Raw genomic sequence first — 27,941 nt, 5'->3', positions numbered from 1 at the left:
GCGTCATGTATGGACTTTTTGGAGTACTGAATTCTGTCGTAGTTTCACGAACGCACACAATTTTTAACCTGGGCGTGTTAGGTATCTATTTACTCAACGTAACCTCATATTTTATGTTGTAAAAAGTGTTTTGGGGCACTAAATTTAACAAGTGCATTTTTCACTAAATTCTTGGGTTTGATAATAGGTTGCGCTAATGTCGTGCAACATAAAAATTTGCAACTGCCACCATTTTATTTTATAGGGTCTGGGCTTTCAGAAAATATATCATGTTTGGGGGTTTAAAGTAATTTTTAGGCCTAAAATGTGAATGATAACCTGTAAACAAAAAATGAAAAAAAAAGGGGTTAAGAACGTTAGTTTTTGCTTCTATTTGCACAGAACGAACATTTACAGAGATTTGCATTGCAAGGTGACTGGCTCTGCACACTGTTTATGAATAGACCCCATGGTGTTGTCACTAGGGTTGCCATCTTTTCTTCAAGCGAAACCCGAACACTCTAGCGACACGCGGACATATTTTTTTGGGAGAATGAGTCGTGGCTTATTCATATGTAATGGGCACCACCCATTAATATGTAAATAACACTGTTGAGACTATTTTCAGTGGGGGGCCAGGAGCCCCTATCTTAATTTTGGTTGCCCCTTTCTGCCTGACACCTTGTGTTCGGGTTCCTGGTGCCATGAACTCCGGACACAGCATTCAAAACCCGGACTGTCCGAGTAAATCCTGGACAGGTGGCAACCCTAGTTGTCACCCCATAGCAGAATTCGCAAGAGAAAGGAACTACATGGCAGGCATCGTATTGATCAAGAGTGGGCAACTCCGGCCCTCCAGCTTTGCTTTATCTACAAATTCTATCATGCCTCTGGGAGTCATGCCCGTGGCTGTCAGAGTCTTGCAATGCCTCATGGGACTTGTAGTTCAACAAGATTTTACAACAGACTTAGGCTGGGTTCACACCTGGGCGTATTTTTTCAGCTCGTTTTTCACGCGTTTTTTTAGCATGTTTTTCCGTTCAGTGAAACGCGCGTTTCACTGGCGGTATAATTTTCCCCCCCCCTTTTTTTTCTCTATTTTTTTTAAAAAAACAATTTTTTTTCACTTTCAAACTTCCCACCGGCTCTGCCCCCTTGCGACACGGCCACTCGCAAGGGACGGAACCCGGAAGTCGGCAGCCGCCGGAGGACCTCAGCGGGGATCGCGGAGAAGGTAAGTCCTACGCTGTATTCCCCAGTGTGGCTCGGGGTTACCGCTTTGTTAACCCCGAGCCACACTCGGGAATACCAATGGAAACGCACGGGAAAAACGCCCCAAATAAGCTCCTGTACTTGTTTGGGCGTAGGGCGTTTTTCAGCGTGTTTCCACGGGCTTAAATACGCCCAGGTGGGAACCATGCCCATAGGGAAGTATGGGACTTCACTGTTTGAGCGTTTTACAGCGCATCGATCAGCGCTGTAAAACGCCCAAGTGTGAACCCGGCCTTACAGGAGCCAAAGGTCGCTGTTATAAAACTCTTTAGGCCCCCACTTCACATGTCGTTCCCCCACTCTATCCCACCCCTCTTGTTTGTTCATACACAGATCAGCAGGTTGGCAGTCTGTGAATAATTTGACTTGCAGATAGAATGTATCTATGAGTGCCTTCCAACTATTTCTCCACAAGATGAAATGTAGTCAACACGTGTAGCTGCCAGGACTGAGGCTTCAATGACAAACACATACTGAAATCAAAAAGTCATGAGATGAAATTGCACGGTAGAACACTGGAAAGAGTCGGCATCACATGTATTGGGAACGGATGATGAAGCATGTTAGCAGAGGACATCTGCTGGTACCTACTACACATTGCAAGCTGTCCAATTTACAATCAACTGCACTGAATTACAAATAAATCATTTAAATGATTTATTCTGAGTGACATAAAAATGTAAGTAGATTGAAGTGACATCTGACGCCGTGTACGAAAATGTAGTGTAGCATCACCCTTTTCTCGGTCAGTGATACCGACTGCAGGATAACACGACCTCTGGCTCCGGAGGGTGGTCTTCAGTACTAGAACTAACGGGTCTCCCTGTGTTTCCTCTGTAAGAAACCTCTGTGATGGGTCCACAGCTCACCAGCACACCTTGATTCTAGGGTCGGTTGCTATGGGTTACCGCAACTTAGTAATCTTTTTTTCACTCACTTTGCCCATTAGCACTTACCACCCTCTGTGATGATCGATTGAAGTGATGTCCAGACTGTAGATATATAATGCTGAGAACTTTATTGTGGAACTTCAGGGACAGAGGTTGAGGGTCAGGATCATCCAGATACTGTAGTTGTAGACTCCTTTAAGTGGCAGGGTGTGGTCGCTGTCTCCATTCACAGCATGAAAAACACCTGACACAGCAGAACTTGAGGTAGAAGTCACCAGTCATGTCCATCCTTGTCATCAGTAGTAACCACTGGGTCTCTAGACAGGTCCCAGTGCAAGCACATGGCTAGTTCCCAGGCTACAAGCCTAGCCATCTCAGACAGTCCATAGCAGCCTCCCCACAGGAAGGGCCCGGGGGAGGAAGAGAGAGCTTACATGGTCCACTCCAAGTATTTATCTCCTCCCCCAGCATGCACCACTGGCCATTAGCCTCACAGTGATTGACTGGAGAGGGATATCTACTCATAGCAATCCCTCATTGGTTGCTCTACTCTGTGACAAGGGTACACCCAGGGCCGGATTTCCCACAAGGCCAACCAAGGCCCGGTCTTGGGGCAGCAGGGAGTAGAGGGGCAGCAGGGTTGTGGAATTCCTATCTCCCGATGCCCAGGACATGCATTTCCGGGTCTCTGTTGTATTGCCTATGACCTGTTTGACCAGGATTGCCTTGGACTACCCTTCTGCGTGCTGCCTGCCCCTGACCTCGGCCTGTTCTATGGACTTGCTCTTGCCTTCTGATTTTGTACCTCGCAGCCCGGCTGGCTCTGACCCTTGGCTTCCTCGACCGTGATTCCAGTCTCTCAAGTCTGCTCACACGCTGCCCTCCCGGTTTGATCTTTGGCCTGCTGACCTCTCTTCAAGATGTCTCAAGCACGGTGTCTGATTCCAATCCGTGGCACTCGTGCTCCTCACTGTCCTGTGGCCTTCTGTTCCAAACTCCAGGGGTAGCAGGACATGAGTCGCAAGCGACGCCTCCTCATCTTCCGGTCTCTTCCTCAGGTACGTGATACCCCCACGTTCATTTTGGGAGACGTGTGGGGATGAGATTCTTGACCTCATGAACATTCTAGTATGGATTTCAGAATTATTTCTGAATTGAGAAAGCTAGTCGGATGACCAGCGAAACGTCCTCTAGAAAAATACAGCAAGTCCAGTTACCTTCATTTATTTTTTACAGATAGACTTCTCAACGGGGGACACACAGACTAATAAAAACAACCCATTCCTGCTCTATCCAAAAGTGGCTTTCGATACATATGAAATGTTTATTTGTAAACAAAGATTGTCTACAAAAAAAAAAGAGTTTGAATATTGTATAAACATTTAAACACAACAGACACGTTATGATTTCCCTTTAACTATAATTAGAGTCTTGTAGCCATAATAAATCCGGTCAGTGCTGAGTATTTTCTCCTGGTGTCCTCCAGGATATATTTAGAGGTTGGAAACTTGCAGGGTGTGAGAATACACGGAGGGATTAATCTGTTTTCCGTTTAGTGTCCAGTTTTTATAGCGTTCAATTAAATTCATGTGTTTCACTCAGACTGCAGCCAACTGCTGAAAAGTATTGGAGCCGCTCCTGTTATTAAAAGGGGAGATCCACGCTCATTGCTTTTCAGGATATTCCCCAATTTAACCACTTGAAGACCGGGGTGTTAAACCCCTTTTTTGTCCAGGCCATTTTCAGTATTCAGCGCTGAGGAACTTTGACTGAAACCGAAATGTATTTAATATAATTTTTTGGGGGACAGATAGAGCTTTCTTTTGGTGGTATTTAATCACCACTGGGGTTTTTTATATTTTGTTAAATAATTAAAAAAGTACAGAAAATGTAGAAAAAAAAAGATTTTTCCCTACGTTATGTTATGAAAGATTTATTATTACCCAATTTTTTTGTAAAATATAAAAGACGGGGTCACGTCGGATAAATAGGCGACAAACATGTCAAGTCCTTAATATTGCACGAAATCGCACAAAAAACCTGTCCTGTCTGATTACTAATATAGAGACGAGTCAGCCCAGACACTCTTATGGCCTACACATCAGCTACACTGAGCTCAGCGCTACCTGCATTGTGGAAAGCAGCTGCACTGGTAAAGGGTTATATGCAGTGGGGTCACAAGGGGGCTGCGGCGGATGTGGCCCGCACCAGGGTGACAGTCATTTTGGTGTCACCCCTCTGAAAAGTAGGGCACTCAGTCATGGATCCGGAGCCCGACAGTTGCAGGAGAGAGGAGGGGACCCGGCGCCATACTTTATCCCGCTGGGTGAACGTCCCCTCCTCTCTCTGCCGGCGTCCTTTACCGAGATGGCCACTGGCAGGTATCACCAAGATGGCCACGCATGCGCAGTGTCACCTGGTACCCGCTCTGGGGCACACCCTGCCTTGGGGCGCCCCTGATTATATGCAGCTTATTTATACTGACTTTATTTCTCTTTCAGCTACTCCAATAAAATGCTGCATAGAAAAACTGGATATTACATAGAGATTTTAAAAAATGGATTATCCTTTTTCTGTCCAAGATTCTATATCAGGGGTAAGCAGCCTTAGCTTTCCAGCTTTGGTGAAACTGCAAATCCCATCATGCCTTTGCCTCTGAGAGTCATGCCTGTGTCTGTCATTCTTGCAATGCCTCATGGGATTTGTAGTTTCAGCACAGATGGGAGGTTGCCTACCCCTGATCTATATACTCCCTATTAACTCCTGGAGTTATATTAAAGGAGAACTATGAGGTGAGTGCTTTTCACTCACCTCATAGTTCTAGCTGACCTGTGACAATGAGACTGTCACAGGTCGGCTCAGTAGATCGGGAGGTGAGCGAACACATACCGGCGTTCGCTCACTTCTCGATCCTGTCACAGCTCTCTGCCGTGACAGGGGAGGGGCTGGATTCCCCCCTCCCCGATCCGATCTGCCAGCGCTGACTGGCGGAACGGACAGGGGAGGGGGCGGGTACAGCTGGCTCTGCCTCTAGATAGATAGATCCAGACATAATTGGCGGGAAACGCTTCAGCTGTAGCTCGCGGTATACTGAGCTTAGGGTGACGGGAGGATGCTAGTTTGTGTCCTCCCGTTACCCTAAGGAAAACTATGGGGAAAAGCCTTAACCCCATAGTTCTCCTTTAACACTCATTGTCAGATAGGATCACAAGTCACAAATGACAATGTGTACTCAGTACAGTTCACTGCACCCAGGTTCTGCAACCCAAACGTACCCTCATGTTGTGTGTCTCAGATCCCACAGGCCCATCTCATATCTGTCAGTGTTCCATCTTGTGTAGCTTGCGGGAATCAGTCCACTGTGGACACAAGCAGGGTGTGAGACCAGATGATAGTCTTATTCGGCTTTCCAGAACACTCCAATTAAATACATGTGCCTTACTGTAATCCCGGCCAATTGATGGGAAGAGCTCAAATAGCTGCTACTGGGTGGGCAACTCTGCGGGGAAACTGAAAGGAGAGTAAAGCTGGCCATACGCCATTAAAGCCGAACTCCGAGCAAATCAAATCTTAACCCTTGCAGTAGGCTGCCCCTGCACTGCAAGGGTCAAGTGCGCTTTTTGTCTAGGAAGCTAAAATAACAAAGTTATCCTATCCCGAACCACAATACTTCTTAATACTTAATACTGCTGGTTCTTAAACAAATCTTTTCAGCCTTGCTTCCCCTCCACTCCAGTTGTCTAAAGATCCTCAAGTCATCATGCCCTATACAGTATATAGGGTGTGAGGACGCCGAGGGACATACCATCACTGGAGTGGAAGAAGAGGCAGGCTGGAGGAAGCAATATAGGAGCCAGCCGGCTCTAAAGTGCGAGTGAGTACAACTTTGCTATTATAGCTCCCTAGACAAAATGAGCACTTAACCCTTACAGTGCCGGGGTAGCCCTACAGCAAGGGTTAAGATTTGATTTGCCCAGAGTTCTTCTTTAACATTGATTCAAAAAAAAATCATGTTCGGAGCATTCTTTTTGTCTTCTGATAGTTAATGGGGTCAAATCGACAATTTATTTTAATAACAGTGCAAAAAAAAAAAAAACAATCGAAGTAGCAGGATGGACAATTTTTCTTGAACAAACTAAATTCTAACAGCGAATGTGGATTCAAAATCACATGGCAAAAGCAAAGAACATTTAAGAGGACATTTGTCAAGTCTCTGATGGCATTATGGAAGGTTCTGATCAGATTTTATGTATGAACATTCGTACGAACATCTATCAGGGTATGACCAGCTTAAAGAAGAACTTGAGGAGTTAACAAAATTAACCCTTGCAGTAGGGCATTGCAAAGGTTAACTGCTCATTTTGGTCTAGGGACGGAATCCAGAAGATATACTTACCCGATCCTCGGTCCTTTGGCAGTATCCTCCTCTTCTCTGGGTGTGGAATGTCCCCCGGCGTCCTCATGTCTAATGCAGGTGAATGGATCTGCATTAGACATGATGACATCAGCAGGGCTTAGACTGCCTGGGTCTAGCAGTCAGGTGGGACCGAGGATCAGGAACTATGTAGGAACAATTGAGGATGTAGTAGAACATGCTATAGAACTTTTTCTACTTGACTGTGTGTATACACATCATTATCAGTTTGTAGACTCTGTCGCCCTCTGCTGGATATTGGCTCAGCTGTCAGTAGGGGGAGATCTGGCACATTGCTTTATTCAACATTACAAATCTACAGCTTCAGTGTGTCAAAATTGTTTCACAAACAGCTGTTTGTCATATGGGGTCAATAAAGAAAGGGCAAGAGTGCAGCAAAAGGTACACTGTATATACTATAAAGTATAAACTTCAAGGTTTTCTTCTGTAGTTGGATGTTTTGAAGGAATCACATGTTTGCAGTTAGGTGATTGGTTGCATTTACCTGGGCGATCTGTGATCAAAACCTTCAACTGTCAAATAAGGGAGGTTATAGCCTAACCCAGGGGTGGACAACTCCGGCCCCCCAGCTCTGCTTTAACTACAAATTCCAACATGCATCTGCCTCTCGGAGTCATGCCTGTATCTGTCAGTCTTGCATTGCCTCATGGGACTTGTAGTTCCAGAACAGCTGGAGTTTTGGAGTTGCTCACCCCTGTTCTAAATTTTAAATTGGATCATAGTGACATTTCAAACTGTTTTCTTGTAAGCAGTCAGTCAGCCTATTTAAATGGAGAAAGTGGGTCCCTTGACTGTTCGGTATCATCGTATACACCACACTGGACATGGACCAGAGGAAGCAAAGTAGAAAGTTGTCTGAGGAGATCAGAAAGAAAACTAGAGACCATGTTTATGACATATCAAAGGTGAAGACTAGAAGACCCCCTGCAAGCGGCTTGGTGTTCCTGTGACTACAGTTGCAAATACTGTTAAGAAGTTTAAAGTCCTCTGGGGATGTGGCCACAAGAAGAAAATCAAAGTCAGATTGAACAGAAGGCTGGTGCGAGGGGTAGACAAAGAATCAAGGAAAACATCCAAAGAAATGCAAACTGTACTCCAAGGTCACGGTACATAAGTGTCTGATCCCACCATCCATACCAGGAAGACTCCACTGTTAATAGAACAACATAAAAAAGTCAGGAATTTGCTAAAATGCATATTGACAAGCCACAAAGTGTCTAAGAGAATGTACTTTGGACACATGGATATCTGGAGCTTTGGGCAAGTCACATCAGCTCTATGTTCACAGATGGGAAAATGTTGTATTCTAAGAAAAGAGCACCGTACCTACTGTGAAACATGGAGGGGGCTCGGTTATGTTTTGGGGCTGCTTTCCTGCATCTGGCATGGGGTGCATTCAATCTGTGCAGGTCACAATTAAATCTCAAGACTATCAAGGAATTGAAGAAAGAAGTGCTCCGTCAAAGGGCATGGGTCCTCCAACAGGATAATAACCTAAAGAAGGTAAGCACCCAAGAATGGCTAAGAACAAAACTTTGGACTACTCTGAAAGCAGTAGAAAATCGCTGTGAGAAGGATGTGCTTTGCACAGCATATGTGCACATCTAAGTGTGCCCTTCTCCAGCGGCATCCATCTTCAGTCCCTCTATCTATTCTCCTCTGCCAACTCTTTCAGGTTCCCAGGCATTCACTGCAGCCATTACGTGGCCACTGATAGTGTAAATCCTGAACATGTGCAGAGGACTTGCATCCTCCTTTGCATCAGGCCCATTCACCGCTTCTTAGAGATGCCACAAATAGGCTGAGTGTGTCAACTCTATGGTGAATGCACCATACAGTGTAAACAGATTATTAAAAAAATGCTGAGGGAGAGAAAGACTTTTTGGCAGAAGAGACATGTCTCTTCTGCCAAAAATTCCTACCTCCTAGCAATTTTTTGTTTTTGTAACTTTACTTCCGCTTCAAGTGGCCTTCTATGAGCTCTGATCTGAATCCTATCAAACATCTATGGGGAGAGCTGAAATATGCAGCCTGTAGAAGGCTCCCTTCAAAGCTGGGTCACCTGTAAAAGTTTACTCAAGCAGAGAGGACAAAGCCACCTGTTGGCAGGTGCAGAGGTCTCATTGCGTGCCCATTCACACCAGATGCAGTGCGTTCTGGCCCGATTCTAGCCAGTACGTACTGCTTCGCATTGCGGCCGGCTTTTTTTTGTAGGGCAGGAGGGGGCGTGGTGGGTCATTGAAGGGAATGGCACTGTATCCACGCCCTCCGGCCACATTGCGATCGGCCACACTGGATCGCAAAGGCACATTATGGCTGCGGTCCGGTGCAACCAAAATAGTGCTTGCAGCATTTTGATCGGACCAGGGGGCTCCTTATGTTAAAGGGGTCTCTTAGTGTGAGAGGGGGGACCTGGATTTGAAAGAAGGGGGCTCCTCTTATAATCAGAAGGGTGAGAGCCAGCAACATAAGGCATACTGATGTGGACTGGACAGCTGGAAACGGTTGTGTTCCGACATATGCAGTTGGCAGGAAAAGGGTTAATGCTTCTAGGCAATTAAAAAAAACAAAAAAAACGGGAGTCCTGCTTTAACAACCGGTGTGATTAGATATCAGCCACACAGGGAGTGCATTGTTTTTAAAGATCCAATCGACTCATAGACTTGTAGTATGAGAGCCAGCAGTAGAGCACACAACCATTGTGTAGTACTGCAGAGCAAGAAGCAAAGCCTGCTTATGTAATGGCAAATATGGCTGCCACCATGTACCTGCATAAGGCAAGGCAGAAGGCAAAGGCAGAAACAAGGCTTTGATAACATTAGCACATGGTATGAAGATTATCTCGCTGATGTCTTGTACAGGTTTACCTAAAAAAATATTGGAGAATCCCTTAATTATAGACAATATCCCATCTTCATAAGCACCAGAAAATGATTTGTGATAATATAATGTTCAAGGTAATTTCAAATGAATGATCATACAGTAGGGGGAGAGCTTTCGGTGAAGGGCTTTAATTGTAGTACAGAATTTACAATGCAGTCTATTGTAAACATCACAGAGCAGTACACAGAGCTCCCTTCATTGACCTCTCCCCCCACCCGGATTCCACACATTCCTATGGTCCACTGTCCATCATGTCTGAGCCCGTCCCTGATAATGGGAATCCAGGGGCCCAGAACACAGCAGATAAACCTCTAGTACTCTTTGAAGCCATCTCATGCTCGGCCAGGGGCCTAGTGGAAGAGGTGCTGCTGTTTATTTTGGACTATTGAGTCTATTCCTTGGAACACTTTGGCTGTAAAAACAAAATGGTACAATAGAGTACGAACCTGCCATGTACAATCACACCTGAGCCGAGAGCTGATTTGGTGATTTTGAAGCCCTTTTTGTGCATTTTTTTTAGGCTTGAGCGTTTTTGTTTTAGCCAGTGGAAAGCTAGTTACTAAAAGGTGACAAACTCCCGCACAAACGTACGTTACAAGCATTTTTCGGCCACTGGGGCCAAAAATGAGCAATTCTGCCCGAAAAGAAGCACATGCACTTTTCGAGCTTCAAGTTTCAAGCGAAAGGCGACATTAATGCTCAGGTGTGAATGGGCAATTGCCTCTGGCAGCATCTCATTGGGTCACACAGGTGAGGAGGTGGCTCTGACCGGCTTCCAGCTCAGCTCCTGGCAGCCAGTGACATCAGTGAACTGAGCTCTGGGTGGTGGTGATTGCAAAATCAAATGAAAAGAATGCATGATTGTCCAGACCAATTGTACACATTTCTGCAAAAGACATTTTGGTAGCTGGTTCTTCCGATGACCTTCAGATCTTTGGTTAGTCTCTGAAACAGTATTGATGCTGGTTATGTTTTGTTCTTCTCTGGTTTATGAGCAAGAGGATTACCAAGTATATTACCTCACAACAGCAACAAAATTATTTGTGATGTGCAGTAATCTGTACCAAGGTAGGATAGGCTTAAAAGTTCACGCCGATTAGGAGATACCTTGAAGGCAAAGTACAGTGTGTTCCTAGTGAGCGCATATTTTGAGCTATTGTTGCAGTGTACACCCTAAAGTAATTGTTGATTTGACTTTCCCTTTTTCTAAATGTTTGCTCTTCCATATTTTTTTTATTATACTAAATAAAAATGTGTAGGTTTACCACTAGAGGGAGCTCTGCATTTACCTCATTTAACTTTAGTGCTTAAAGGAGAACTATGAGGCGAGTGATTTTCACTCAACCTCATAGTCCGAGCCAACGTGTGACAATGAAACTGTCACACGTCGGCTCAATAGATCGGAAAGTGAGCAAACACATACCGCCGCTCGCTCACTTCTCGATCATGTCCCTGCAGAGAGCCGTGACTGTCCCTCACGGCTCCCTGCAGGGATTCCCCCCCTCCCAGCACCGATCCTCCAGCGTTGACTGGCGGTACGGACGGGGGAGGGGGCGGCTACAGCTGGCTCTGCCTCTAGATAGGCAGAGCCAGTTGTCAATCACGCAGCTGGGTGGATCTCGACAGTAATGTCGGTATCTGTCCCGGCTGAGGCGGTCTCAGTATATAGTGAGCTGTAGCTCGCGGTATACTGAGCGTCACGGGAGGACGCTAGTTTTTGTCCTCCCGTGACCCTTAGGAAAACTATGGGGAAAAACACTTACCCCATAGACACCCTTGTGTATGCTAGCAAGCTTGAAGGCACAACAAGCCATCTAGTTCCCAACGTCCTGCTGTCCCCTCCTCCCTTCTCAAAGCTAGTACATGGACATCTGCTGGAGTCTGCCCCGTCCCTTGTGATCTTGTGCTGGACAGGAAGTTTAGGGAAGCTAAGCCGAGAGAGTTGGAGCTGTTTATAAACATGAAAAACTGTACGTGCTTGGGCAATAATTTACAAAAATACTTTACCAGGCAATGTATATTTGTATGATATGGATTTACTATTGAAAAAAAAATGTCTGACAGTTTAATACTACTTTCAATACAGACTACAAACCTACCAATGCACACAGTAAAAAAGAAGACATTGCGCAGACATGGCAAGTTGTGTACACTAAGCGAATAAGAACAGATGCCAAGAATCACTTCCAGGAGTCTATATATAGAATAGGAGTAGATACTGAGAATTACAGGAGAAAAGGAGTGCAACAGTGCAAATACGCGGAAAAAAGAATGATACCCAACCTATGACATGAAGTGGAGCCGTGTCACATACAGTGCGTACAACAAAATAAGTACCAGGCAATATCTATCTTTGCAGCACTCAAAAACGTGCAAATCGGCTCTGCTGTGAAGGTTTGGGTAGAAAGAGAAAGGACAGGGTAGTTATGGTTTATCAAAGGGATGCAGAGACTTTATAACTGTCTGATTGCTCATCCTTCTTAAAAGGTCTCCGGCAGTACCCACAGACATGAGTTAAAAAAGGTGCACAATGGGCAACAGTGAATTCATGGGTATTTTTTTACAGTGCATGGTGTTCAAGAGGTCAGAGCAGAGGGCACTATGAGATTGCCAATTCAGGAGATCGAGTGGATTATAAAACTTGATTCATTACTTTTCTCTTGATACTAAAGAATAAAGGTTTGCTCCACAAAGTACTGCCCCTAAACCAGGGGTGTTATCAGGATTGTAAAAAGACCTGGCAGCACCCTGAGGAGAGTAATGATGTGGCATGCGTAGGGTCAAGAATATGTAACATACAGCCCAGTGTACAGAGTGCAGGGAACTGGAGTATTTAACATACAGCCCAGCACACAGAATGCAGCAGACTTTAGTATGAAACATGCAGCCCAGCATGCAGAGTGCAGGGGACTGGAGTATGGAACATACAGCCCAGCATACAGTGTGCAGGGGACTGGAGTATGGAACATACAGCCCATCATACAGTGTGCAGTGGACTGGAGTATGGAACATACAGCCCAGCATACAGTGTGCAGGGGACTGGAGTATGTAACTTACAGCCCAGCACACAGAATGCAGCGGACTTTAGTATGAAACATGCAGCCCAGCATGCAGAGTGCAGGGGACTGGAGTATGGAACATACAGCCCAGCATACAGTGTGCAGGGGACTGGAGTATGGAACGTACAGCCCAGCATACAGTGTGCCGGGGACTGGAGTATGTAACACACACAGTGCAGGGGTCATGAGTATGTAACAGTATTGCCCAGTGTACAGATTGCAGGGGCTGTAAATATGAAACATACAGTGCATGAAAAATCCCATACCACTATGCAAATCCTTCCTCACGCCCTGCTCTTCTCACCTCTTTTCAGCACAAAGCATCCCCCCTCCAAGCAAAAGTCCTCCCTCACAAAAATTCCTCCACCCCTGAGTAAAATTCCCCCCTGCACAAATCTCCTCCTTCACACACAAAAATCCTCCCCTGCAGTAAATATACCTCCTCCCAGCACCTAATGTTCTTTAGGCCTATGACTGAGGCAGAGCCCATGAGACTAAAGGGACCTCCATTTTGCCGTGTCATATGAAATATTAGAGCCAAGGAGAGGTCTTGGAGTTCCCTCAGCTCTGGGCCGCTGCTCGGTATCTGAGGTCTGACAGGGACCTGCAGCTGTGCAGGGACTACTTCATAACAGCAAAGACTGGGGCATGACTGACCCAGGGCACAGAGATCTGGGGCACGTACCCCTAAAGCCTGTGCGATAACATGGACAGTGTTTCTCTAGAATGATCTGTCTTCTATAGTAAATATAACATTGTGAGAAGCAGATATTATTTAAACTGAGACTCCAGTCAATTGTTTTTGGACACAGTGAGCAAGGTTTAGAAATTTACTGCTGCTCTTCATGTTCTCCCTAAGGGTGTCCCCCCGATTTCCTGTCTGCATTCTCTCTGCATTCATCTTCCTGGCTGAACTGCCATTTGTTGAGGGGGGTATGTTTACATTTTTTTAAATTATGTTATTATGGCCTCACCCCTCTGGTGCCATTCTTGCATAGGCAAGACTGAAGTGTCCGCAGCCCCCTAGGATATCTACATAACATATTTTAGAAGGCTGCTACTTGCACCTAGAAGAGACAGCCATCGCAATGACCAAAAGGAGAAGGATGGTGGTGGGAGACCCAGCATGTGACAGCAGAGCAATGGCTCCCAGCAGGAAAGTGCTGAGTTTCACAGGTTGCATACATTTTCCAGGTTAGTATTCCTAAAAGTATTGAAGCAGAAAATCCATATTTCTGGCAGGCAGCTAGCAGTTTCTGTATAACTCACCCGATGGACAGAAATGGCGCATTTATACATACCTCCCTTCTTCTTATTGATCAGCCCCATCATGTAGAGATATTCCAAAAAGTTGGTAAAGTTCTGTGTGCAATGAGGAACACTTACCACTATAGCTGTTTTTTTATAACTGTGTCCAGGGGTAACCTTGGGTTGGGTTCATACTATTCTGGTCTGTTGTGTTCACACACGTGCGTTAACGTGCATTTTTCCCCACATTGTATTATTGCAGTCCATTCAAACAGGTGGGCTGACAATTAGTGATGAGCTTGGTCTTCATGCAAACCCACACCATCTGAGTTTACCCAAGCCGGCTTAAAACTGTGTTATGGTAAGCCTATGGAGGCTGAGGGGTTAGTGGATCGCAACTGCGGAGGCTTCTCAGTCTGTGAAACCCTGGTTTCACTCTCTTATTATCAGAGAGTTAGGGTTTCTTGCATCACAGCCTCAAACTAAACTGAACGCTGGTTTTAGAGTGGGGTTATTACGTCATAAACCCTAACTCTGAGCACCAGGTAGTCTGATATAGAGCTTAACAGTTGGGAGAGACACGATTCACTACAGCAAGATTCAGCTTTAACTTTAGTAGCAAGATTTTAAGCAAGTAGCTGGTAATGCATACAGTCTCTATGGAAGGTTGTGCAACTGCACTAAATACTTGCTGTTGTGAGGGTTGGTTTGGGAACACAAGCTGTGGGTCCTTTTGGAGTCCGGTTCCGGTCAGGGCAGCAGTCCAAGTACTGTGGAGGCATAGGAGGGTCCCAGGAGACAGCAGGCGTTCTGGCTCAATAGTGGAACGCCATGCTGTCTCGTCTGGGCGCTTATATACTGCTGTAGGGGTGTGGGGAGGAGCCGCCTAACGAATCGGCGCACTTTCGCGTTCCAAGGTGGAACGCACCCGGCCTTCGAACCCGGAAGTGACGAGCGTGCGCTCCACCATGGAACGCAGCGGCGATCCGAGACGCGGCTGGCACCCGAAGCTTAGGTATGCGGCGGTGGCCGTTACAAACTGTGACCAATGTCCCCACTTCCTTCTCCATCAGTGGCAGAAGTTGCAGTGGGGGCGTTCCCCGCCCCTTTGTGATGTGTAGCTGCTATATTACAAACCATGCCAGTTGTGGTTCACTGCAATGCATGTGCGATGGAGTTGCATTTCATTAGTGCATCGGCGCGTTCGCTACTGCATTGCACTGAAGCAGAAAAGTGTGAACCCAGCCCAGTATTCCAACCCTGTCCTGGCCTCCATAGGTGGCTGTAAAATCGAGATAATTGCAGCCATGCTAAGTCCTATGAAATGCATTAGATATGGGTTCAAGCTGCGTTATCATTAGGGGCCATTTTCTATGAATAAGGTTCTACTACACAGCTGCCAGCTGTGCCTGATTAAAAGGGACAGTCAAAGAGTTTGGACATCTCCAACAAAGAGATCTCCCTGCCATAATTCACAACTCAGTTCGTGTCCACCTGGGAGTTTTGTGTCTTCAAGCTCCCCTATAAGATAACTAAAATATCCAACAGGTAGAGTGGTCATAATGGCCACAGCAGCAGTGCAAACCTGGGAACTCAAGTACAGATATTTCACCAATAGAGTCCCTGAGAGATATAGGAAACCATCAGATGGTTTTACCCTACAGTAGTGATGAGGCTTGGCTTGGTGCAAACTTAAGCCCGCTCAATAGTGTGACTGTCATTGCTCCCGACCCAATCAGTTGCGGAGAGCTACATTCCCTGCCCCGAAGCTGTACCTCACAAAGGGGCGGGGAATGCCTCAGCCGCAACTAGCTCCACTGAATGGGTCAGGAAAGACGGCCACGGTTTGGAGTGGGCATGGGCGAGATCAGGCAAACTGGGTTCTCAAAGCCCAGGCTCATCTCTACTCTTCAGCATTTACCTTATGGAAATAATTTTTTGGTGGACTGATCCTTTAAAAAACAACTGTAATCCAATTTAGTAAATAAATCTAGATGATGACTTTATAATGTTCCACAAGCTACAGTACAATGCATCAATGTGTCCCTTTCACACTGGAACTGCTGCCGCTGAGGATGAACAGCACAATTTGTTTTGCAGATGAAGGCAATGCAAATATTGGGTTATTGAGGAAGACAGACGACTCTAAAGGCAGCATAGCTAATCAAAGTCACATTCAACTGGTTCTGTAACGTTTTCGCCACTCTTTAAAGTGGCACTAAACTCAGGAGTTAAACCTTAAAAATGCATTAAAATACCTTAAAAGAGAACTATGGGGTGAGTGTTTATCCCCATTGTTCTCTTTAGGGTCATGGAAGGACATATACTAACCTCCTCCCATGACCCAAAGCTCAGTATATAGCGAGCTATTATCTACAGGGGCTTCTGCGCTCGATTCATCTTTCACTATTGGTTTAGTATTGTTCACTATAATATTTGTTTTTTGCACATATTATTTGTTTACTTGTTGGGTGATAGCGCCGCTTCACATATTTGGATGATATATAGCGAGCTATTGCCCGCAATATACTGAGAGCGCCGCAGCCGGAACGGATCCCAGCAATACTGTCGTGATCCACCCAGCTGCGTGAGTGACGACGGTCTCTGCCTATCAAGAGGCAGAGCCAGCTGTGTCCACCCCTTCCACGTTCGTTCCTCCACTCAGCGCTGAAGGATCGGAGAGGGGGGAATCCCTGCAGGGAGCGGTGACTGAGAGTCACCGCTCCCTGCAGGGAGATGATCGTGAAGTGAGCAGATCGGCTGCATGTTTCAGCTCACTTCCCGATCAATAGACAGCTTCTTTGTCACACGTCGGCTCTAACTATGCGGATGAGTGGAAATCACTCGCCTCATAGTTCTCCTATTAACAAAAATGCATCTTATTTGTGTATCACTCAGCTGTAGATCCTCTTATCATCCCTGAATTGGTGCTGCCAATGTCCATCCTTCCAGAGGGTGACTACTTTTGTTCCCCATGGTCCCTGTGTGTGTTGTAAAGAAGCCACCGCTCCAAGCTCACTCCGGTGATGGACTTTCATCTCAATACAAATTAGTAAACTAAATGTGACATTGTAGCCCATCGCAAGAGCAAGCTTGGAGTGGTCCCTGCAGACGGGAGGACAGTGCCAGCATGAATTCAGAGATGATAGGAAGATCTACAACTGAGTGATACACACATTAGATACATTTTTTGTTAATAGTTAAGGTACTAGAATGCATTAGGATTTAACTGCTGAGTTTAGTGTCACTTTAAGCAGCTTCTTCAGTTCTGGATGAGTGGCGAAACATCTTCAATGTGAAAGATCAAGTCCAGTTGACTGTGACCAACTACTGCAACACCATGACCTGGATAAATGAGAACCTTCACTGACATTTCTAAAGGCAGCAGTTTTAGATTCCACCATCTGTTACACAGCGTCATAAAACATTAATGAACAATTACTATAATGCAACACAGCCCAGCCTTAAAGCGAAAGTACCCTTCAAACCGGCCACCGCACCCCAGCCCCATACATTAAACAGCTTACCTTAGGTGTGCTCCTTATACTTTGCCCTACACCTTCCTGGATTCCTCCCCTAACCTGTGTGCAATGATCTCACACCAGTCCCACCCACTGCTCAGATCACAGGAGAAGCACAGGGACACACAAGCACAGGTAAGGCAAACAACGCCATATATTGTATAAATCAATAGTATGTAGAGGGATTTTCTCACCCCTTTTCTAGCAGAGAAAGGGTTTAATGTTCTATAGAAGGTATTAGGTCATCTTGATGGTTTAAAATTCACAAGAAATTCACAAAAAATCCATGTTTGTGAGTGACAAGGCAGAGCCGGTACAACATTTCATACACACCTCAATGCTGCCTCTGTATTGCAGCCTTTTGCAACTTGAGTGCCTTCTGACCTTGTCAGGGGTGGCTTCACATTTTTGCTAAAAGGGGGACTCCGATGTGAAGGGGCTCCTGATGTGAAAGGGGGGCACTTTGATGTGAAGGGGGCTTCTTATGCTAAAGGAGGGGGTTCTGATGTGAAAAGTGCTTCTGATGTGAAAGGGAGGGCTCCTTATGTGAAAGGTGGGGGGCTTATGATGTAAAAGGAGGCTTTCATATAATGGGGGAACTCTGATGTGAATTGGGAGCTTCCGATGTTAAATGGGGGACTCTGAAGTGAAGGGGTGGACTTTGATGAGAAGGGGCTCCTGAAGGGAAGGGGGGTGCTTCTGATATCAATGGTGGGGACTTTGATGAGAAGGGGGCTCCTTATGGGAAGGGGGGTGCTTCTGATATGAACGGCGGGGACTTTGATGAGAAGGGAGCTCCTGATGGGAAGAGTGGGCTCTGATGTGAAGGTAGGGCTTCAATTGTGAAGGAGGGGGCACTCTGATGTGAAGGGGGGCTTCTTATGTGAAAGGGGGGGCTCTTGATGTGAAAGGGGGGCACTCTGATGTGAAAAGGGTTCCTGATGATGGCTTCTTATGTGAAAGGAGGGGGCTTCAATGTGAAAAGGGGAATTTCTGATGTAAAAGCTGGGACTCTGAAGTGAAGGGGGGGACTTTGATGAGAAGAGAGCTCCTGATGGTAAGGGGTGGCTTCTGTCATGAAAGGTGGGGACCACCCCCTTAAAATCTATAGCAGACCCCTGTGTAGGATAAGGGTTTGGTATTCATTAGGGCGGGAAGAGCGCTAACATTGCTTTTTGCATTTACACTTTAGACTGGGGTGCCTTGAGTTTTGCATACTTTGAAGGGGTGCTATGACTGAAGAAAGGTTGGGAAACTCTGCTGTATAGAATAGAGAGTGGGCTGGAGGGGGCAGCTCTTCACTGAAGGAAGGGACAGTCCCAAGTTTGAAAATGTGTCTTTGATAAATGTCTCTGGTTTTGAACCTTGATCAGCTTTACAGTAAAAATTTGTAGAACGCATGATATAAATCTTCCTTTTGTGAATCATCGTGAAGTTTTAAAGGTCAACTCCACACCAAACTGATATTTTCGTTCCGGGTGGCTGTTAGCAAGGCGTACGTGCTGGGTTTTTATAACTTGCAGGGACTCTATTAATGAGCCGTAAGAGCTGCCAGTTGTACCTAACTGCTGGGGAAATGACGGCGAACAATGAAGGGGGGCGCGCTGGATACAATGTAACATGTATAACATAAAATAAGTCATGAAAGAATTTAGGGCCAGAAAGACGACTGTAGTCGGTCTCGTTATAGTACATTGATTCAATCAGTGATGGAGTCGATTAAAACAACCTGCCACCAACGCCTTATATGAGGGTAGGCAAACGCAGCACTCCAGCTGTTGTGGAACTACAAATCCCATGAGGCATTGCACAGCTGACAGCCAGAGGCATGATGGGATTTGTAGTGTCACCACACCTGGAGTGTCGAGCTTGCCTACCCATGCTTAAGATGTGTCCATAAAATCTGTGGTAGGTTTTATTTATCAGAGTGCTCTAGGAACAATGCAACTGATAAGAGTCAGTAGATGCAGAGAGCATAGATATCCAAGAACAATGTAACTGATAACAGTCAGTAGAGTCAGAGAGCACTGCAGTCCTCATAGGAACAATGTAACTGATAACAGTCAGTAGAGGCAGAGAGCACTGCAGTCCTCATAGGAACAATGTAACTGATAACAGTCAGTAGAGGCAGAGAGCACTGCAGTCCTCATAGGAACAATGTAACTGATAACAGTCAGTAGAGGCAGAGAGCACTGCAGTCCTCATAGGAACAATTTAACTGATAACAGTCGGTAAAGGCAGAGAACACTGTAGTCCTCCATACATATCTAGGAACAATGTAACTGATAACAGCCGGAGGCAGAGAACACTGCAGTCATAATAGGAACAATGTAACTAATAACAGTCAGTAGAGGCAGAGTACTGCAGTCCTCATAGATATCTAAGAACAATGTAACTGATAACAGTCAGTAAAGGCAGAGAGCAGTGTAGTCCTCATAGAAACAATGTAACTGATAACAGTCAGTAGAGGCTGAGAGCACTGCAGTCCTCATAGGTATCTAGGAGCAATGTAACTGATAACAGTCAGTAGAGGCTGAGAGCACTGCAGTCCTCATAGAAACAATGTAACTGATAACAGTTGGAGGCAGAGAGCACTGCAGTCCTCATAGGAACAATGTAACTGATAGCAGTCACTAGAGGGAGAGAACTCTGTGGTCCTCGTAGATATCTAAGAACAATGTAACTGATGACAGTCAGTAGAGGGAGAGAACACTGTAGTCATAGATATCTAGGAACAATGTAACTGATAACAGTCGGAGGCAGAGAGCACTGCTGTCCTCATAGGAACAATGTAACTGATGACAGTCAGTAGAGGGAGAGAACATTGTAGTCCTCGATGTATGTCTTTGATTGCTTTATGATTCACACAAGGGACAGAATCAAATCTTCATGCACGGCCAGCTTCAGGCTTGTTCCAGTTGTTATGGGTGGAGAGGGGTGGGTTTCATACCTGAAATATTTCACGTGGCAATACAGCTGACACCCAAACATTCGACTTCTTCTAATGTCTCCGCGGACACATTAATGTCATTATAATGTGTTGCTCATGCTGGTAGATTAGGCGTCTCTTAGTACTGACATCAAATATTTTGTCACCGAGCCCAAATTGTTATTTTCTCAGTTTATTGTTGAAATGGCATTTCCAAAGCAACTCTATTAGCAATATGTAAACAACAGATGACAGATCTTTATATTGGTTCCAAAACATGGAAAACAGTACAATAATAGGAAGCAAAACACTGCAGAATATAAACGTATTAAAGTAGAACTGAAGCCAAACGTTTTATTTCAGTTTTGGATAGCGTAAGGGAGAGTTGTAACCCATGCCGGCTTTTTTTGCTATCTGTGTTCCATTTGGGGGGATTTCCCTTCACTTCCTGTCCTATAGCCACAACAGAAAGTGAAAGGAACTTCCCTCCAAAGAGAGGAAAATTATCTCCATCAGGGAAAAAAAAACAAAAAACTAACTGGACCCATCTTAGGTCTATGGGGGCCACATGTAAACGGGCATGTGTCTTTGTACATCTGATTACCTACTATTTGACTCATTCAGGTCCACCAAAACTGAACTATGTTCCTTCTTCCCTTTTTTTTTGTGTCGGACCTTGGAGGTAATCGGATGTAAATGAAACAGGTCCATTCACATAAGACTCCCCATAGACTGAGATTGAGCTTCTGATCAGGTCCATCTGAAAAAGTCAGATGGACCTTATTGCAATGCCATGTGGAAGGGGCCTAACAATGTATGGCTCTGATCCCATGGGCGAAATTTACAAAACTTGCCAAGAGACCGTCCACCAGGTTACATACCTCCCAACTATCCATCATTTTGAACTAGATCCCCACTGGGGGTCCTCAGTTCAAGTCCTAGTCAGGACACCATCTACAAGGAGTTTCATTTTCTCCCTGTGCTTGCGTTGCTTTCCTCTGGGACAGTGGCGTCAAAAGGGTGCGACCATTGGAGGGGTGACACCAAAATGACTGTCATTTTGGTGTCACCCCCCCCTATGAAAAGTTGGGCACTCGGTCACGGACCGAGAGCCCGACAGTGTCAGGAGAGAAGAGGGGACTCGGCGGCACACCTCATCCCGCCTGGTGAATGTCCCTCCTCTCTCTGCTGGCGTCCATCACCAAGACAGCCCTTGCACGATGACGTCATCACGCGTGCGGCAACGTCATGCGCGATGACGTCACGGTGGGGTGTTACCTGGTCTCCGCTCCGGGTGTCACCCAGCCTCAGGACACCCCTGCTCTGGGTACTCTGGTTTCGTCCCACACTCCCAAAGACATGTTGGAAGGTTAATTGGCTCCGGTCTAAATTGCAGCATGCGAGATAGGGACCTTAGATTGTAAATTCCTTGTTGGCGCTATGTAAATACATGTAATAAAGTATCAAAGGTGTTACACTGCAATAACCTTTCATCCTGACTCTAAATAATGGATATATTGTCAGTTTGGGAAGCTCTTCTATGAATGGAAAGTAGTGTCGAAAAAAACATTGGTTGGCTTAACCAACCAATTTTTTATGGCAAATTCCGCAAAGACAGTGTAATTGGAGGCATGGTTTGGGTGTATGTTCTGCCTATACACTTTGTGATATAAGGTGACTCTCTCTTTTCTGAGTAGGTTGGGAAGTATGAGCTTCTATTATGCTAAACGGCTTGGTACACCCTTATGTGTTTCTCGGGCATTATGTCACACCATGCTAAACCAAATGTTGCATGTAGCATTTGGCCCGTGTTACTTCCGCTTACATCAATGACTTTCCATCTGGGACAGCAGTGATCACAGAGGCTGAGCAGAGCCTAGACGCACATGCGTTAGGATGGCCTAACATCACTGTATCTCTTACTCTATACCAGGAGTGTAATAGGGCAGCCTTTACCTAACAGGTTCATCTGTCATAGGGGTCAATCTAAAGGAACCCAAAGTGGTAACACATGTTACAACGTCAACACATCAGGAAGCACGTTAAGGCATCATGACACATATTAACTTGCATTGATGTGTGCTAGGATGTGTGTTGACATTTAATAGGAAGCACATTGCAACACGCTTTGAAAATGAATGGGAAAGCAGGTTCATGCACATTGATGTGCGTTTTCATGCACTTCCAATGGAAAAAGCACCAGGGGGAACAAGCACATAGGTGTGAATCCAGAAAAATTCAAGTGTTTGCTGTACACAATGCAGGTTACAAGCTGGAACCTGTGTAAATGTGGTCTTACACTACATAGCTGTATGTAAAGCTAAAGGAAATTGTAAAGAGATTGTTCAGTCGGGATTATAACATGTGTAGCCAACTTTACAAGGGCAGTCAGCTGTGCATGCACAATGCAACCATTCCCATACTATAGGAGAAGGTACACAAATATGCCAGCTTGGCTCTGCCTAGTATCATGTTTGCAGACGTGGAGAGAAGTGGGGGAGTAGATGAGCGGCACTGGCTGATGCTACTGATGCTAGTTGTACAGGAACAATAGCTGTGTGGAAAATGGCCGGATCAGGTTGCCTGGCATCTCATGTTCATGGTTACCTTTTACAGGACAGCCACCTTCTCCTTCCAACGTAAAGTGAACCTGATCTGAATTCTAGGTCCACTCCAGATGATCACGATTAATTGAAGTTTCCATACTAGAGACTGTTCCCACAAAAAACACTCCAACCGTGGTCAGATGCTGCCTTCACAGACGCCAAACCGTTCACCCAACACCCCATACACCGTGAAAAACACACCCAATCCCAAAACAGGGCAGGTGGGAAGTTGACTCGCCATGTGGTCAAACCCCAACCGATGAAGAAAACTCTCTGCCTCCTCAGCCCATATGAGAAAACCACCCTTAGAACATATCCTCAACCATTAAGGAAGTGACCTCCTTAAAAGATAACCTTTCGGCTCCCCTGTCTGCCCTGTCATATAGGCCATGTGCCTAGTCTTTCTGTCTTTGCTCCAGTCCAGTATTGACAATAGTTAGAGCCCAGTGCATCCACATCCCTTACTTTTGCTCCAATCCTCCAGTCCAGCAGCAGGCTGTAGTTTCCCTTTCCTTCTTGCCTCATTCATCCTTGGAAGCCAAAGGGCCGAGCTGGATGAGATGAGACACAACCTGTACGTCCTCTTGCCTTCTGTAGACCACTGGCTCACAGTGCCAATCACTGTGTGATGCTGACATCACTACTTCAGTCAGGGCTGGAACCAGAGGGAACTCCTAATGGCTCACTGACTTTCTGATGAAAGAGGTCTGGGTGAAATGTGTAAGAGTTCTCGCCTATAAAAAAATAAGGGGAGTATTAGGACAGGGAAAATACAGACTCTAAAATTGTTTTGCATGGAGTTGCGCTTTAATGCACATGACAGAAATCATGATTCTAGGATGTACTATACGAGTAGATTTAAAAAAACGTTACATTGGCTACCATTCCCCATTTTCAGGCATTGCCTATACGGAAAAAGTAGAAAAATAAGTTCAAATGTAACATTGCATAATCCAAAAATGATTTCACAAAGTAGAAATAAAATAATCCTTTGTTCCACTATTCAGACATTTGTAGTTCTTCTTCTACAATTCTACAAATGAATACATACTGACCTATGTTATGTTAATGAAGAACCCCGGGAAAACAAAACACCTACCCTTGCAGTGGGGCTGCCAGTGCTCATTTTGTCCAGTGGGGCTCAAATATATAGATAGATAGATCTATAGATATAGATATATAGATATAGATATAGATATAGATAGATAGATATAGATAGATATAGATATAGACATACCTCATGCCAAGTCCACTTTAAAAAAAATTATTTAAATTGGCAACGCTCCTGCTCCAGTGATGGCTCCATTTCCTGGGAGTAGACTGAAGCTGATCACATTTTTTATATAAGCTATGGTGGAGAAGAGTTACAGGAGCTGGAATTAGAATAGAGCTGAGCTTTGGAATCTGGAGGTCGAGATGACTTTCTGCAACTGCTCTTAGCCGTGCTACTTCACTTCAACTTTTATACATTTAAAAGATGAACTGCAGGTAAAGAAAAAAACAAAACCCAACACAACTTACCCTTGCAGTGGGGCTATGCCCACACTACAGGGGTCAAGTGCTCGTTTTGTCTAGGGGGGGTCAAATGAAGCTGCCTTGCTGACCTAATGCTGGGTCCTGAAGTGGTACGTGCTCACCTTTTTTCTTTTCCACCGCTCCAGCTATAGAATGTCCCTCAGAGTCCTCACATTTAATGCAAGTCAGTGGGCCTTCATTAGATGTGCTGACATAAGCGGCCGTTAGACTGCCAGAGCCTGGGGGAGAAGAGGTTACGGGGACTGGTCTAGCAGCACGGAGGGTTTGAGAATCTGGCAAGTAAATCTGATATATATATATATATATATATTACACCTCATGCATGCATGCCAAATAATGTGCACGTGGAACATCTATAGGTCTTTTATTACTTCTCACAGAGACAACAGTACAACACCTGGCATCTGTTTTTCCCTACAAAAGAATAGCCATCTTTGTTCAGGCATCATCCATTGGTCAGCATCTACTTCCTAGACTGAGACATCAGCAGCCTCCATATTTCCTTACCCTTGCACTATAAAGATGTCTATCTCTATATAGTGCCTGGTATCCGGCTGTGTACATTAAGCCCTCATTCACACTGTAATCGTCCCGCACCTACAGCTCTGTGCATGGCCGTATCGAGCAGCTCCCGAGAAGGACAGGTGCTGCATGTGATCAGTACGCAGCCTCCGTCCTTCTCTATGGGAGTACACGGCCGTACACCCCCCTCCGCTCACCCGCCCTGCACGTCCGTGCGGGTGAGCGCACTTGTACGCTGACAGGATGGATCCTGTCTGAGCCAGGAAACACGCACCCCTACGGACCTGCACTTGAGGTGAGGGTGGCGTACGGCCGCGTACTCCCATAGAGAAGGACTGAGGCTGCGTACTAATCGCACGCAGCACCTGTCCATCCCGGGAGCTGCTCGATACGGCCCTGCATGGAGCTGTACGTGCGGGCCGATTACAGTGTGAATGAGGCCTTCCTGTCTATGACCCGTCCAAAAAAAAGCCACCACCTGCTAATAACAGCTAAGCAAATGGGTAAGAGCCTTCCATTGGATAACAGGTCTAGGCTCAGCAACATTATGGGCCCAAAAAAATGAGGTCAGCTGCCTACCTGAATATACTAAATGACAAGGTTTTTCCACCAATGGATTTTTTTTTTTTCCTTCCCTGATGGCACGGCCATATTCCAAGAGGGCATTGCCAGCATTCATCTGGCTCAAATTGTGAAAGAATGGTTCAGGGTGAATGAGACATCAGTGGGATGTCATTGGGAGCATGAGACATCACTCTGGGTTGGACTTGATGGACGTATGTCTTTATTCAACCCCAAATACTATGTAACTCTGTGGTGGATTGACCACCACAGAGTCCAGACATTAACCCCATTGAGAATCTTTGGGGTGTGCTGGAGAAGACTTTACATGGTGCTCAGACTCTCCCATCATCACTGCAAGATCTTGGTGAAAAATCAATGCAACTCTGGACTGAAATAAATGTTATGACATTGCATAAGCTTATTGAAACAATGCTACGGCCAATGCGTGCCGTAATCAAGGCTAAAGGCGGTCCAACAAAATATTAGAGTGTGACTTTTTTTTTTAAGCATTCAATGTATAAGTTCACTAAACATTGAAGGTGACTGGATGTATGTACAGTAGGGAGTGTCCAATGATTCACTCTGAGATATGTCGGTGTATATGTGTCAGAACAGTTCAAGAGACACACATTATGGAGAATTATAGACAGGCTAGTCAATCATTAGCTCTAACTGTAAGCTGCAAAAGAGGAAATGCCAGAGGAATCCTGTCATGAGAAGATTATGTAGGCTGATGTGGCCGACCTCTCCTGAAGATTGCTGGACGCCAAGCTCATCCTCTAGCTTTCTAATATTAAATGTGGATAATGAATTCTGACTTCACTTGTTACATGATTGTGCCAAGTCAATGTCTTGGTTTTAGGCCCAGGGACAGTTGGGGAATGAGCATTTTCAGAAGGAAGTCTACAATAGCTCTGTACAAGGATTTAAAGGATATCTATACCCAAGAACAAAATTGCGATATGTTTCAGCTTGAAAGCCCTTGATGTGGTTGGCTGCATACGCTTTTGTTTTTCAGGCTGCTCTCCCTTTTTATTTTCACCTGGTGATCCTGCCAGTACCACACTTTCTGTCCTATAGTGGCAACCAGGGTCGTCATCAAGAGTAAGGCCGCCACTCTGCCCAGCTCCTAGCAACCAGTGACCTCACTGGTTGCCAAGATCTGGGCAGGATGCATGCCAGAGCTTCCCAGGTTGCTTTGAGCTGGGTGGAGAGCTGTATATGGCCCTTACACATCTCCCCTACGGCGCCCTTGTTGCCATGGCGCCCTGTGCGGCCGCACGGCTCGCACACGCCTAAGGCCGGCCCTGCGTCTGGCTCTTAGCAACCTGGGGTGCTTTGGCTGGAAAGTGGGTGGCAGGCACACTGTAAACATTGTGCAGCAAAGTGCCCCCCCCACGTGACCCTAAGAGATGCAGCCTGAGGCAATGAACTTATCGAACAGATATAAGAAAATGTTTTCAATGGTATATTTAACAAACCAAAAGGAACCAAATAGGAAAAGTCAATTGTCGGGGGTTACATGCTCTTTAAGTTGTGGAGATTCTTTTGGCAGTGGACATGTTTAGTGATGTCGGCTTGCTCTGTGTATAGATTTTTCAGTGATGTCGGGTTTGCTTCATTTATAGACATCTCGGCATATAACTAACATCGCATGCAGCTATTTTCTGTTTCAGAGAACGAATGCCTGTGTATCCCTTTGTAAATGTTTATATTCTGTTGCCTCGGCAACTGTAGTCCTTGTATATAGATTAAAGGGAGCCTATCACTAGAACATACAGGATAAGACACAACATGCCAATACATATTATTCTTCTGTGTGTCCCAGGACATATTACCTGAAGTTGAAGCATACTATCCCTGCATTTCATAATGCAATGCTTCTTAATCGGTCTCAGAGGCGTTTGCATTTCACTTTGGGATACGGGGTTGTCCCATTCTCTGATTCAAACTCTTCAAATTCTCTGCTCACTGAGTTTAAGGGCTTCTGCGGTGCACAGAGAAATTAGTACAGTGCAGCAGAATCTTGTGGTATCAGGTTCCTTTTGAAAGTCTAGTCCACCAAAGATAATTAATAAATTCCTAGGTTCACCCCATTATGGATTGGTAGAGTGGATCTAATCTAGCCTTTGTGTCTAAGGGTGAATGTATATCTTTCATGCAGATGTACAGATTCACAACACCACATGAGACTAAAGGTGGCCATACACTTTACAACCCTCGCAAGACTTTTGTCTTGCGAGGGTTGTAAAGTAATTTAAAAAACTTACGATCTGCCCATCTTGGACAGGCAGATCGTACTTGCGATCATCGCAAGTCCGCCCCCCTGCAAATGGGCAGTGTGCAGGTTTTCCAGCCTGCTTGTTCGACGGAAGACGTGCGACCGTACAGTAAAAACGATCGCACGCCTTCCATACACTTTGCGATTATCGTACGATCGCGGGAGTTCCCACGATAATCGTGCAGTGAATGGGCACCTTTTCCCGCGATCGTGCCT

The 27,941-nt window shown here is 45.5% G+C and overlaps 1 protein-coding gene across 1 annotated transcript in view; it reads left to right on the top strand.

Moving 5' to 3' along the window:
• Positions 1-17,390: 17,390 nt before the first annotated feature.
• The window catches only part of MYL9 (myosin light chain 9), a 27,012-nt gene continuing 16,461 nt past the window's right edge, over positions 17,391-27,941 (top strand). The window contains exon 1 of the mRNA XM_018557686.1: positions 17,391-17,422. The gene's annotated coding sequence lies outside the window, so the exon portion shown is untranslated. The remainder of the gene's footprint in view (positions 17,423-27,941) is intronic.

The sequence above is a fragment of the Nanorana parkeri genome, unplaced genomic scaffold, assembly GCF_000935625.1.
Source record: "Nanorana parkeri isolate BGI_ZX_2015 unplaced genomic scaffold, ASM93562v1 scaffold295, whole genome shotgun sequence".
Lineage (NCBI taxonomy): Eukaryota > Metazoa > Chordata > Amphibia > Anura > Dicroglossidae > Nanorana > Nanorana parkeri.
The sequence above is the reverse complement of the archived record's forward strand: the minus strand, read 5'-3'. Positions and strand labels throughout refer to the sequence as shown.